This window comes from Cervus canadensis, chromosome 6 (assembly GCF_019320065.1).
Source record: "Cervus canadensis isolate Bull #8, Minnesota chromosome 6, ASM1932006v1, whole genome shotgun sequence".
NCBI classification, from domain to species: domain Eukaryota; kingdom Metazoa; phylum Chordata; class Mammalia; order Artiodactyla; family Cervidae; genus Cervus; species Cervus canadensis.
The window spans coordinates 78,795,698-78,809,722 of record NC_057391.1 but is presented as its reverse complement, the minus strand read 5'-3'; the positions used below and the strand labels follow the sequence as shown (position 1 = coordinate 78,809,722).

Below are 14,025 nucleotides of genomic sequence, written 5' to 3'. Positions count from 1 at the left end.
AAAAGTAAACAGGAAAAGAACTGGAAGGGACTTTGAAGATGATCAAGTTCAAGTCCTTCACTTTTCATTGGGAAAGATCAACCCAGAGAGACTGAGTTACATTTGAGAGAGGGAAGTGGACATTGCTTGGAGGCAGATGTCTTAAGGGGAATGAAGAAAACTCTAAAAGGAAGCTTAGGAGGAGGAAACTGGTTGTCCTGGGTTTCCAAGTGCCTTGATGGTCAATGTTATAGTTTATTGACTATAACAACAGTCAATATTCCTCCTTTCTTTATATAGCAATGGCAAACCGTTTATAAGCCAGGCCTTGTTCTGTTTTCCCTGAAACAGTTCATTTAATCCTCTTGACTATCTGTAAGGTAGGTGCTTGTATTACCCACAGTTTATGGATGAGGAAACTGAGGGTTAGTAATAAAGGAATGTACCTGATGTCCCAGAGCTAATAAGGAGCCAGATTTTGATCCTTGGCAACCTTGACTCCAGGACTTATACTATTTACTTTCATTATTGTTCTGCGTTGCCCCTTGCATGTTCCATATATGGAATATAGGCATATATAGATATATCTCTCTTCCTTTTTCTCAGGTCCACCTGAGAACTTTAAAAGGTAATCAGTCTTATTAAAAGCAATCTCAAAACTGAAGAGTAAGCAGTAAGATCCCCAAAGATAATTCCAATTAAAATTCTGTGCACAATTTTATAGAGAGCTCATCTTCTAAACCACCATTTCTAGACCTTCCCTCCTGATGCCTATTAGGGACAAAGATCTACTTTCTTGCAACCTCAGAAGTTGCAAGAGTTGTGTGAGTAGTCAGCACATCTATTGTTTTGTTGTTGCTTTTGTTAAGTATCAATACTCAAATATTAATATAAAATAAATTAGAGTCATCAGGATGAAAATGGTCTGATTAGTTTTCTCTGTCCTCAGCTCAGTAAAGCACCACCCCAAATCCTTCAGAAATGTCACCTAATTTTCTGAATCCTAGCCCAAAGATAGGAGAATCAAAGATAGTAGAACCTTCTAATTTTGTTGCAACATACAAAACCCCTGGGGGGAACTCTTTCTGTAAAGGTGATTATCGTTGTCTACCTGTTGTTTTTTCCTACCTAGGACAGTCTAATCCTTTACATCTGTTACTGAGACTATGTAGAGAGCAGACCCTCTAATCACTATTAACACTGGGAGTGGGAAATTTGCATTTAATTTTTTAAAGGTACTTTAAAGTCACTAATGTGATTTGCTACTGGTATTTTAGAGAGAAAGATTTAATAAAAACATGATGTTCACATCAATAGTATCCCTTTAAGTCTTCCTGCTTACCTTGCATCTCTCTTTGCACCTAATGGGCTGCAGCCTGGTATTGCCTTTATATAGCACTTGAGGGAACACAAGATCGTTACTCAGGGAGAGAACTAAAGGCTGTTTGGAGGTTCTCACTTCATGGTGGAATAAAATTAATTAATATTATCCCAATATGCCTCCTGTTACGTCTGATGAATATCATCTTGAACTTGTACTTAAAGTTTGAGCAGACTCATGTGTTAGGAATTTTTCTATGGGGGATTTTGTTGACTTCTGGAAGTGAAGTTACTTGTGCCATGTATTTTCTGAGTGAGGCATTTTTTGAGTAGAAGCCTAGAGTAGAAAAGTCTGAACTCAATCCCTTTGTGAGCTTGTTTCCATGAATCTCTGCCATGGTTTCTTTATCCCTAGGATATGGACGTTCCTTGTGTGTGTTAGTTGCTCAGTCATGTCTGACTCTTCGCAATCTCATGAACTGTACCTGCCAGGCTCCCCTATTCATGGAATTAGCCAGGAATGAATACTGGAGTATTAACCAGGCAGGAATACTGGAGTGGGTGGCCATTCCCTTCTCCAGGGGGTCTTCCCAACCCAGGGATCAAATCCGAGTCTCCCGCGTTGCGGACAGATTCTTTACCACCTGAGCCACCAGGGAAGCCCTGGACGTTCCTTACCCTGTCACAACACACAACCAACATTACCTAACCATGATTCTTCAGACAACCCTGTGAGGTAAAATCGATTTTCTTTATACCCATTTTGCCGCTGAGGAAGCTAAGGTTTGATCAGGTTAAATGACTGGTCTGAAGTTCCAGGGTCAATAGGTGGTGTCTGGGTCTTTCTTGAGTACAATCAGTCAAGGGCTTTGAGGTCTTTCACTCAAGACCTTACTGGATTGAAAGGAGGCATCTGATGCTGTAAAAACTAAACCAAATCAACCCAATCCAACCCAAACTGAACCGAACTCCTAAATCCCAGCCTATTATCCCCTTAGAATCCTGTTGAGAGGTGGCAGTGTCTAAGTTTTCATAAACTTCCCTGAAAAACTGAGGTTGTGTGATGGTCAGTGTGCTGGTGGTGACATCGGAGTAGGGTGGGTGGAGGGGTGAGGTGGCAGGGAGTGAAGACCTCAGACTCTATTTTGGTCACATACCCAAGTACTTCTAACACTGAAACACTGAATTATATGATTCTGTTGTGCTTAATAAAAGTGATTTCTGACCATTTACTCAAAATAGGAAAAACCGTATAGGAAAATCGTTCAACTTGATTGATTTATAAAATAGCTGAGAATGACAGAAGATCCTTGTCAGAACTAAATTACTGGCTAAAAAGCATTTGCAATTAGGTTTTCAAAGTGTTTTAACACTGGCCCTTTGCCAATAACTAAGACTTAAATTTTAAGTTTTGAAGTAGTTTTCATACTTACAAATTTGCACAAATAATACAAAGATTTTCCATATACTCTTCACTCAGATTCTTCAATTAACTGAAGTACAGTGATCACAACCAAGGAATTCACATTGATGCAGTACTACAATCTACAGACTCTATTCATGATTGATTTACTCCATTATGAGTGACTCAGACATTTTGCCTTTAAGCTGAGGTTTTAGGCTAGTATGTTTGTAGAGTATAATATTTTCATTCATTTAGTGGCTAGGGACTGAGTAGTAGCAGCTCAGCCTTGTGAAGGATAGGATGAAATTAAACACAGGGTCAGTGGATTTATTTGGAATCTAGCTGGGCAAACTAGATATTAGTAAGTAGTTAAAAACATTTAAGAGTGTCATGGGATGGTATGTGAGTATTTTTGCTGTGAATCACAGTAGTCAGGGAGATTTTCTTGGAGGAAGTCATCCAGATCAACAAAGAGCTGTAGCTTGACTATTGCTATTTAATCTGTAGGCAAGGGTGTCTATTGTGAGAGAGAATGAAGATAGTGCTGAACAAAAAGCAGAACTGGGAATCACAGCCTGAAACGTAAAATGGCAAAAATCACAGTATTTTAAAAAAGTGCTTAAGTATTGTTCTGTAGCATTTTGTCCATGTCCCTAGCATTAGTGCTCATCAAAATATATTGTGATTTTTTGGTAGTCTTTCTCATCAAACAGATGGTGTGTTCCTTGAGGGCAAAATGATGTCATGCATATCCTTCGGACAGTACCCAACACCACTGTGCCATAATTATTTGTTGAGATAAACAGAACTGAGCAACGTTTCTGAGCTAATTAGTGGAAGGATTTAGCATCTCCTTCTATGCACAGTGGATGCTCAAGAAATTTTCTTGGCAGAAAAGTTGAAGCCGTAGCTGGACACAGTATCCAATGGCCAAGTGAAGGAGGTAAATCACAGAAGGCAGTGACATGGTGGGGCGGTGGGGGAGGGAGAGAGAATGAGGACATGAAGATGGGGTGAGGGGCAAGTAGGAGATCTGTGGAGTCATGGAAAGTAAGCCTCCTGAAGGCGGCTGAGAGCAGAAGACTGAGATGTAGCAGGACATTCCCAGTGGCCCGCACTTGGCCCAGAAAGAGAAAATGGATGTAGGAGCATAAGGTTGGGAACCAACCAACTACTTTCTAGGTGGCTTAATTAGGGCAGAAGAAGAATGTGTGTGTGTGTGTGTGTGTGTGTGTGTTGGGGGGTCATAGGTAGAAATTTGAGGAAACAGAAAGGATGTGGGGTATGGTTATGTGACAGACTCACCAAGCAAGCAATGAAACAAGGCTGGGTGGGTGGGGATCTGGGCCACTGGGGGAGGGACTGGAAGATTCCTGGCAGAGGGTGAAAGTCTGATGGATGCCCAACTTGGCAAGCACTCTCTGGGGGCTCTGGAGAAAGGCCAGCTGGTTCTGTTGCTGGAGTGAAGGGGCTGGAGGAGATGGAACAGTGAAGAGATGAGCACAGGGGAGGGTGAGGAGGGGAGCCTGGGACGGGACAGCAGAGAAGCAGAGCCAAGAAGGGGACAGTGCGATGGGATTGATGCAGAGGAAAGATTCAGGAACAGGGGTGTAGGGAAGGCTTGGCAGCAGGTGGAAATGAGGCCCTTCTCAGTCTCCCTTTGAAAGCATCAGTGGATGGATAGAGTCTTGGCTTTGGAAGTGCAGCAAATCCAGTCCTGTACACCTGACCAGTGATGCCTTGGGTACCAGAAGTGATGGGGGATGGGAAGGGGAGGTGCAACTTGGAAGAGGCTGAGCAGCTCATTTGATTTTTTTTTTTTTTTTAGCTCATTTGATTTTGAACTTTGTTCCCTGCTGGCTTGGCCACTTTACAGTTGAACCCTCCCCACCCCTCCTCTCACCACTCAGAGTGAGCTGGACACCATGGGACACCCATCTCTGCCCTCAGGAACTGCTTCTTGGGGTGAAATGTGATAGTCCTTGGTTTTATTGCTTACTCCTTTGTGCCGACTACTCCATTCCAAAGACCAAAATAACCTGGCAGACTTCATTTCAGCTAGAAGCAAAATCCTTGCCCGGCTGGTTCCCATCTAGGCTAAAGGGACCCACCTGGTTTGAACTGCCGCCACGTTCCAAGGCTGACTCTGGGGATCACTGGGCTAGTTGAGGACTGGAACAGATATCTTGGCTTGATTTTCTCTCTGAGTAATTCTGACACCCTGGGGCAGGATTGGGGATGAGAGTGTATGCATGAAGCAGTGTCCTTTTGGCCTTAGACCAAATGGGGCAACTGTTGGGCTTTGCTATGACTACTATGACTACCATAGATACTACTCATTTCCATTTAAGTGACAGGTGACAGATTCTATCATAATGGTCCTTCTGGAGTATTTCAACAGGGAAAAGATTGTTTCATTTCTAAGTAGAGGAGAAAAAAGTACAGATTTTGCTGATACCCAGTTTTGCCTGCTACGCCACCTAGGAATTAAAAATCCAGCCACGCCCTGTTTCTTGCCTCGTTCTGTTGCCCAGGAGCAGCTGATCTCTCCTATTCCTGGCTGATGTTGAGCTCCTGGTGTTGAATGAAGGCACGAAAGACTGCTAGTCTGGTGCTCATTGTGCATAGCTGTGCCCTCATTCACGTGGCAAATTGTCAGTTGTTTCCATTTTTTTTTTTTCCCAATTCATTTCCACCACTTCCTTAAATTGAAATCTTTCTTTTTTAGGCAATTGTCCTGTGCTGTTGTTTTTTGTTTTATCTTTCATTGCCTTTCCCTCTGCAGTCAACGCTCTGACCTGGAGACTCCGGCATCCTTCAAGCAAGCCGTATCTGAAGAAGGTGGAGAGAAGCCACGAGAAGCAGCACCTCCTCTTCCTCTTCCTCCTCCTCCTTCTCCTCTTCCCTTGCCTGGCCCCCTCCTGCGCATGTGTTTCCGCCAACACAGGAGCCTGGATTGTGGACAAGCCTCCAGTGCAACTCAGCTCGGCTCAGAGAAGTCTCGGGAATGGCCTCATTTTGTGCAATAAGAAGACTTTTTTTTTTTTAATTCTCCATTACATTTTTTTTTTTAAAGTGTCTGTGAGAAAATATCCAGGTCAGACTGGAATGGCTCTACCGTAGAAATAACTGAACACAAACAGACTTACAGGAAAAAAAAAAAGAGTTAACTATTTTATTTATTTCAATATTTAAAAGAAAAGGTGCTGGTGTGGCACAGTATTTTTGTTTAAAGTACCTTCAACTTCAAAAGTTAAAAGCAATTTTTGTGAAGACATGAAAATCAATAGAGGACTTACTGTAAAATAAAGACTGCATATTAACTCTAAGGAAAAATACCCCACATTTTTAATAAGAGAATAAAGATCAACTCTGCTCTCTCAGGCTTTTTAAAAAGCCATTCATGTATGTTCTTTAGGTATTTTTATTTCTGCAAGTTGGAAGTGGTAAGTGAGGAGTGATCAGTTTTTTTTTTTCTCCTTCTTCAAAAGTCTATTGAAAGTGTTTGATTATGTGTTAAGACTTGACTGAAATAAATTAGCCACAAGGGCTATCAGCAGTCTCTCCACTCCCCCCTTAAACAGTCAAACTAACAAACTCTCCCCTCACCCCAGGCAGGCCCCATTTATCTGATGTCAAGAAGCAGCCTGCCTCCTGGTTATCGTGTCTGATGAGGCCTGGTTCTGAAAGGAATTCCATCTAGCGATTAAATATATCTCTGCAAGTTCAACAGATTTAAACACAGACAGCTTTGTTTAAAATAACCCAGTGAAGAAAGAGAAAGAGAGGAGAAAAAAAAAGAGAACGAAAAATAAGCATTTGCTGGGATGATATTAAGTCTGTTCCCTAACAACTCCTAGAGGAGACTTGCAAAGGGAGCCCTCTGCTGATCTGGCTTCTAGATGTCTCCAAGGGCGAGGAAGGCCAGCCTGACGGGTGGAAAGCTCACATTCAGTTGCTGATGGGGAGAAAGGCGGGTGAACTGTCTTTTTATGGCCCTGTTAGTGGAAGTGAATGTGGCCTATGAAACACATTCAACATTGTGTCTGTGGCCTAGTGAAGGAGCTGGGGTGACTGGCTGGGCCACTGGGTTTTGCTCCCGGTCTTATACATTCAGGCTCTTCAGTTTCCCTCACTGCTAAGCAGAGTCATAATAATCAATGTACCATCTAATGCTGGATATTCCTCTCAGGAAAAGTCTTGGGTGACAGTGTTAGTGGGATGGTTCTGAGCCCGAGAATCTCTCTTTTACTTTAGCGAGGGGAGATTGGAGGGGCACAGAATTCTTGCCAGTCTGTTCAAGGCCAGTTCCTGGGGGAGATCACCCAGAGTGTCTTTTTTTTTTTTTTTTATCATTTTGTTGTCCTTTCTGTGACATTTTCTGATAGAAAATGTCCTTTATCAAAATGATAATTATAATAATAATCCACTCTCCAACCAACTCCCACAAGTTATAACATGCGTAGAATTGTGATCAAGTTTTGCATAATGTAGGGTTTGTATCAAGTTTGTGTAAGTTTCGGTTAAAATAAAAGCCTGTTTCCAATGCTCCTACAGCATCTCTGTAAATGTTGCTTTTCCATCCTCATCCTCCATGAGTTCAACTTTCACACTGTCCTATAGTAGGGGCTCCTGAAAGGATTCTGCCCGTTCGCATGCCCGGATCTGTTGAGCCCTATTGTTTTGTTTAGAAGCACAGTCCAGAACAGAGGCTGCCACTGGCTTGGCTGACAGGTGGTGACTTGGAAAGTGAACGATGTCCAGGGTTGGTCCCAGCATCCGGGCTTTGAGTCCAGAGTTGCTGTTACCCACCCACCATCACCACAGCCACCGCCACCCTCTCCATGGCCAAAATGGAGCTGTGGAGAGCTCAGTTATGTGTACTGGCTTTAAGATACCCATCCAGTGTTGCTGTCACACCCTGTGCTAAGATAGTTTTGCACAATAATGCACGATGTAGTGTGTGCTTGGGAAAAGCTGAGAGGTTAATGCTTCCACTTCCCGGAAGGTAGTGGTGTAGCCTCTCCAAGATGCCAGTTGGTGCAGCTATAAACCTGCCTCCCCACCCAAGATAAGTATCTCCTTGAGTGTGGAGGTGGACACTTCTCTGATGGACCCTCTAGGTCAGAGTGAACCAGGCCAGCCTCTCAGGCCAGGTTTGCCCCCTGAGCGTTGCCAGCCCACACTCAGGCCAGGTGGAGACGGAACAGGACACTACGATGCTGCTGCTCGCATGTTCCATCTTCCTTTAGACATTATGGATTTTATACATTTCTCTAGCAGTAAAAAGGATTCCCCCCACCCCACCCCCCGCCAATATACCCTCCTTAGGGTTTTCTTCTTTTTACTGTGGGTGAAATATACATGATATTAAATTTACCATTTTAACTTTTTGAAGTGTATGGTCAGTAGCATTAATTACATTCACATTGTTGTGCAACCATCCCCACCATCCATCTCCAGAACTTTTTCATCTTTTTCAACTGAAGCTCTATGTCCATTAAACACTGTCCATTTCCCCCTCTCCCCAGCTCCTGTCAATCACCATTCTACTTTCTGGTTCTATGAATTTGATTATTCGAGGCACCTCATCTAAGTACAATCATACAGTATTTGTCCTTTTGTGCCAGACTTGTTTCTCTTAGCATATCTTCAAAGTTCATCCAAGTTGTAACATGTCAGAATTCATTCTTTTTTTAAGATTGAATACCATTCCATTGCATGTATGTATTACATTTTCTTTATCTGTTCATCTGTTTATAGATACTTGGAGTAGAAAGGAAGTTTTGAACATTTATTACACACTACGCACTTCCTGCGTGCATTCTAAGTCCCTTCAGTTGTGTTCGACTCTTTGAGACCCCATGGACTGTAGCCCGCCAGGCTCCTCTGTCCATGGGATTCTCCAAGCAAGAATCCTGAAGTGGGTTGCCATGCCCTCCTCCAGGGGATCTTCCCAACACAGCGATAGAACCTGCATCTTTTATGTCTCCTGCATTGGCAGGCGGGTTCTTTCCCATTAGTGCTCCTGGGAAGCCCACCCACTTCCTACAGTGACTCAGATTTGAGATGCTTGAATTCAGAGGTTACCTAGGGATTTAAATATCGTCTTAGGAGGGAATTGATTGCACCTGAAATCCTTCTTCTACTTTGTACCCTGGAAGAGGGTACTTTGACTCCGAAGGGCAAATACTTTCTACCTAAAGTGTGTCTTGTGCTAGTGCTAAATCGCTTCAGTCGTGTCCAACTCTTCGTGACCCCTCAGACTGCAGCCCGCCAGGTTTCTCTGTCCATGGGATTCTCCAGGCAAGAATCCTGGAGTGGGTTGCCATTTCCTTCTCCAGGGGATCTTCCTAACCCAGAGATCGAACCCACGTCTCCCTTGGCTCCTGCATGGGCAGGCAGGTTCTTTACCGCTAGCCCCAGCTGGGAAGCCCATATAAAGTGTGTTTTACTTCATGACCAAGGCTTTCTCTGTAGAGACTGTCTTTGGGATGCTTCTAGGGACAAGATGTCTAGCATGGAGCTGTAGCATCAGTGTAAATAAGGACAGAGGAGACCCCGCAGAATCTAATGTCTCTAATGGCAGGTTATGAGGCAGGGCTTGCCTTTTCTAAATGTCTGACGGTTTGTTATTGGCAAAGTACGCATATGCTTTCAGTCTGTTGGTCACTGACCAGGAGGGTGGGGGAACGTGTACATTTGAGCCAGAGAATGAGAAAAAGAAGTCATTTTTCCTCATCTATTTTGAGGAAATATTGAGTTGACCTAAAAATTTGTTGGGGTTTTTCTGTAAGATGTTTTGGAAAAAGTTGAACAAGCATTTTTGCCAACCCAATATATTAATTTGTATGAAGAGTTAGCTCTGGGTTTGAATTCAGATGCCCACAGGGCAGGTATCTTTAATGAGTAAAACAGGCCAGGGATGAGAAAATGAACAGTGCCAGGGAGACGGAGCAGCCTTTATGCTCAGCTCTGGACACGGGGGGTAACAGAGAGGGCTGGCGGGGGGTATGGAGAGCCAGGGAACATCTGAGAGCACCTGTGCTCTGAGTGAGGCAGCTCCCACAGCTCAACGGGTGCTGCCTGCGAGAACGTGATCCCAGGGTGCCCAGGTCCTCTGGTTTTTCAAGAGGGGCCAACATTTTTAAATATTTGGCAGATCTCCCCATTTTAAAATGTTGGTTGTAAATTAAAAACACTGAAGGTCCTGTTTATGTGCATGAAATCAAAGGCGAGCATGTAGCAGATACCCTTTGAAGGCTTTGGGGCAGCTTGCCAAGGGCTGCCAGGTGGTGAAAGTTGAAGAAGTCGGGGTTAGGTTGCCTGGACCAAACTCCATCACAACAGCAGATCCTTGACTTAGCCTGTGAGTGCATCTGGTGGTATCCTGACTTAGACCTGTTACATGCTGGGAATGGTCCTTTGGTGGCCCTCTGGATGGAGCTAGGTCATTATTCATCATGTGTTAGGGATTCAGGATGTGGTTCCAGGAAAAAATGTTTCCCCATCCAACCCTCTAAAAGATCTCCCATTTAAAACTCTGGGCACAGCTGTAAGTTTAAAGATATGTTTTTATTTCACATTATTATTGCTGATGAGTTATCTGTTATATCACATTCCTTTTATCCTTTTTTTTTTTCTAAGAACTTCAAATTATTCCATGATTAGAACTGAATTCACTTTATTGCATCCCCAAACCAGCAAATTCACAACTTCTTTTGATTTAAATAAAACATATTTATACATATATGATATCTTACAAAGTATCTTCTGAAATAAGTTACATATGAGATTCCCTGGTGGCTCAGACAGTAAAGAGTTTGCCTGCAATGTGGGAGACCCAGGTTCGATCCCTGGGTCGGAAAGATCCCCTGGAGAAGGAAATGGCAGCCCACCCCAGTATTCTTGCCTGGAAAAATCCCATGCATGGAGGAGTCTGGCAGGCTACAGTCCTGCCAGAGTTGCAAAGAGTTGGACATGACTGAAGTGACTTCATATCATATATCATGAAATGTAAAATACTTTTAAATTTAAATAACAAAAATTCTGGAGGGATATATATATTATATATAATTATATTTTATTAATGTATATTGATATTATATTATATTTATATTAAGGGGGCAGTGGAGGATGAGATGGTTAGATAGCATCACTGACTCAATGGACATGAATTTGAGCAAATTCCAGGAGATAGTAGAGAACAGAGGAGCCTGGCATGCTGCAGTTCACGGGGTCGCAAAGAGTTGCATCCAACTCAGAGGCTGAAAAACAACAACAACATATTATGTATATTTTATGTATTATTATTATAATTCTAGAATTTTTATTTAGATTTCTCTTGTAAGTATTTTATATCTTTTATGTATCTTATTTCAGAGGACACTTTGTAAGAGAGTCAAATCAGATTTTATGCAAAGTGAAAGTGAAGAAAATGTGTAGTTGCTCAGTTGTGTCCCACTCTTTGTGATCCTATGGACTGCTTAGCCTGCCAGGATCCCCTGTCCATGGGATTCTCCAGGCAAAAATACTAGAGCGGGTTGCCAATCCCTTCTCCAGGGCATCTTCCTGACCCAGGGATCAAACCCAGGCCTCCCGCATTGCAGGCAGATTCTTTACCATCTGAGCCACAGGGAAGCCCATTTTATGCAAAGCTGTATGCAAAAACTAGTCACTTGGGTCACAGTTGTTTTTTGGTTTTGTTTTGTCAGGGTGGAAAGAAGATTATTCCGAATAAGCAATTTGTTTTCCTTGTGGTTTATAATGGAGGGTTTGAAAACTTTTTCTATCAAAACCCAGTGAACATTTCAGATTTTGTAGTTCAGGCATCTGTTGCAACTACTCAGCTCTGGAGTTGTAGCATGAAAGCTGCCTGAGTTAGTATGTAAATGAATGGACATGGTTGTGTTCCAATAAAACTTTATTTACAATAATAGGCAGCTGACCAGATTTGACTCAGGGGCTATTGTTTGCTGATCCTGATTTAGAAAGCAACTATTATAATGTTAAGTTGGGTGGTGATAATTTTAAGGTATTTTCCAGGTCTCAGGACTGAGGAAAAGAAGAATTTCAAATCATCAGGTGAAGGGCTAGGAGTGCATTCCAGGGTCAGCAATGTCTGCTGTATTGAGATCTTTGTGAAGAAATGTTTCAGAGCCAAAAATTCCATCACAAGATTTTAGAGAGCTGTCTATCAGAATTTCCACTGTGAGTGCTGAATACCAACTACAACAGTGCAGAGCTTACCTAAAGAATCTGTCAATAATCCAGCCAGCCTATGTACTAGTCATATATAATAGTGACTCTGGGGACATGATGACTAATATTGTTCATCTCTGGTAACTTAAGTAGGAAAAAAAGGCCAACTTTAAAAGAGTTAGATTTGTGCAGATGGTGCCTACGGGCCTGGTGAATGTAGGCAGTGATGATACAGATGTCATTTGTATCAGATAAATGATAAACGGCATTTAGTGGAACCTGATACGGAAGGCGTGGAGTTGCTGCAGTTAGAGAAATGATCTCTAACTGTAGTGAGTTAGTTAGAGTGAGTTAGTCTCTGGTGACTACTGATTCTTCCGTGATTGTGTGGCTCTCTGAAATTGTTAATCATGGGGTATTGAGGATGTTATTGCAATACCTTTCTTCCTGAGAACTCAGACTCTTGTGTGGTCATATTCAGAATCAGGAGACTTCCCCGACCTTCTTAACTTCACATCCCCAAAGAACTGATACGAAATCGTTTCCCTCCTTGGATGGTGGATAAGATTCCTGATGCTAGATATCCTATTGAATTAAAACCTTACAAATTGAATAGGAGATTATCCTGAAGGGTAGCCTATGAGCTAGTCATGCTAAGTGGCAGCATCCATGCCAAGTTTATCCATGATGTCCTCTTTAGCCCAGACTAGAAGAAGCTCAGTTGTTTGGAAACATACATAACTTTCAGATCTCAGGATACCTTTTAGTGGTGCTTATTGCTAAATTCCCCTTCTTATTTGCAATTTTCCTTAAAAGAGACAGGGGTTGAGTTGGACAGGTTGTATATTTGCTCCATTTGCTGTAAGCTTTGCCCTGTGATCACATCTCTGAGTTCACCCACTTGTCAGTTTTTAGGCATAGACTGGAAGGAGAGTCTTCAGACCAAAAGTTAGAAAATCCTATTATGACTCATGTTAATGTATGGCAGAAACCAACACAATATTGTAAAGCAATTATCCTCCAATTAAAAATAAATAAATAAAAGAAAATCCTGTTTATATTTTACATAAACATGGTGTGAGCAGCACCCTCCCTTTTGCGCTTACCCCAGATATTTCCTTACACCAGAGTAGAAAATACTTGGTTGGGAGGTGATAACAGTGGTCATCAATGGTTTAGCACCAATCTGACTGATAACGATTATGTTGACTCTGCTATCAGTGATCACCTGGCAAGGCATAATCATAGCTGAGATGGATCTGGAAGTCCTAGTGGAACATTCGCTGAAGGAGTGTTGTGTTGTTTATTTTTAAGTAAGCATGATACCAAGATGTGTTATATTGGGAATAATGTGCAAGGGCTGGGAAGTACTTTTCCACCCCTGTTTAATATTTGATACCACCATGTTCAAATTAGCTGAAAATAACTGTGGAAAAACCAAAAGGTACAAAAAAGATTATTAACAACAAGTTTAAAGGGGTGGATAATAAACCCTTTAAGAAAAGGTTAAAGGATTTGGGCTTGTTTAACTTGAGGAAGAGATTAACGGGTCATTTAATAACCATCATTACTTGTATCATTGAGAAACAAAGAGACTGACCAGTTGCTTTTGGTCTCTAGAGAGGACAAGAGGAACACCTTGGGCCTTTGAACAAATTGACAAACCTCTTTTGCCATCAAGGGTTTTTGACAATTGAGGCTGGAATAGAACTCGCTGCTAGTCAAGCATTTCTCCTGCGTAGAATTAAGGGCATGGACCAGATTACTTCTTGGGGGCCCACCTGGCTCTGCAATGCTTTGAATTACAGCTGGGCAACCTGAAAGAGTGAGTGCCTGACTCACCACCAGGGAGTGGGAGACAAGAGAAAAATTAGTCTCATGAATGCATATTATGATTGCTAACTAAAATACACTTCTAAGCTTGCTCCTATGCACCCTGGAGCAATGTCCCAAGCTTGTATGAGGACTCTTCTTGTTTTGATAGTGTGAGACACCAGCTGGAGAGTGAATGTGGTGGCAAGAGACATTTTCCTTCAGAGAAACACCTAGTATGGGAAAAAGGAAGTGAAAAGCAGCAGAAAAGGACAGTAAGGCTGAAAGGCCACTAAGTGAAAACGGTT

General features: G+C 42.3%; 1 protein-coding gene across 6 annotated transcripts in view; it reads left to right on the top strand.

Annotated features, from left to right (window-relative positions):
* The window catches only part of DPF3 (double PHD fingers 3), a 303,529-nt gene that overhangs the window by 228,550 nt on the left and 60,954 nt on the right, over nucleotides 1-14,025 (top strand). Inside the window, exon 10 of one of the 6 annotated variants that reach the window (XR_006270118.1) lies at nucleotides 5,490-7,134. The exons of the other annotated variants lie outside the window; for them this stretch is intronic. The gene's annotated coding sequence lies outside the window, so the exon portion shown is untranslated. Of the gene's footprint in view, nucleotides 1-5,489; nucleotides 7,135-14,025 lie in introns of those variants that run through there. 6 annotated transcript variants of the gene reach the window in all.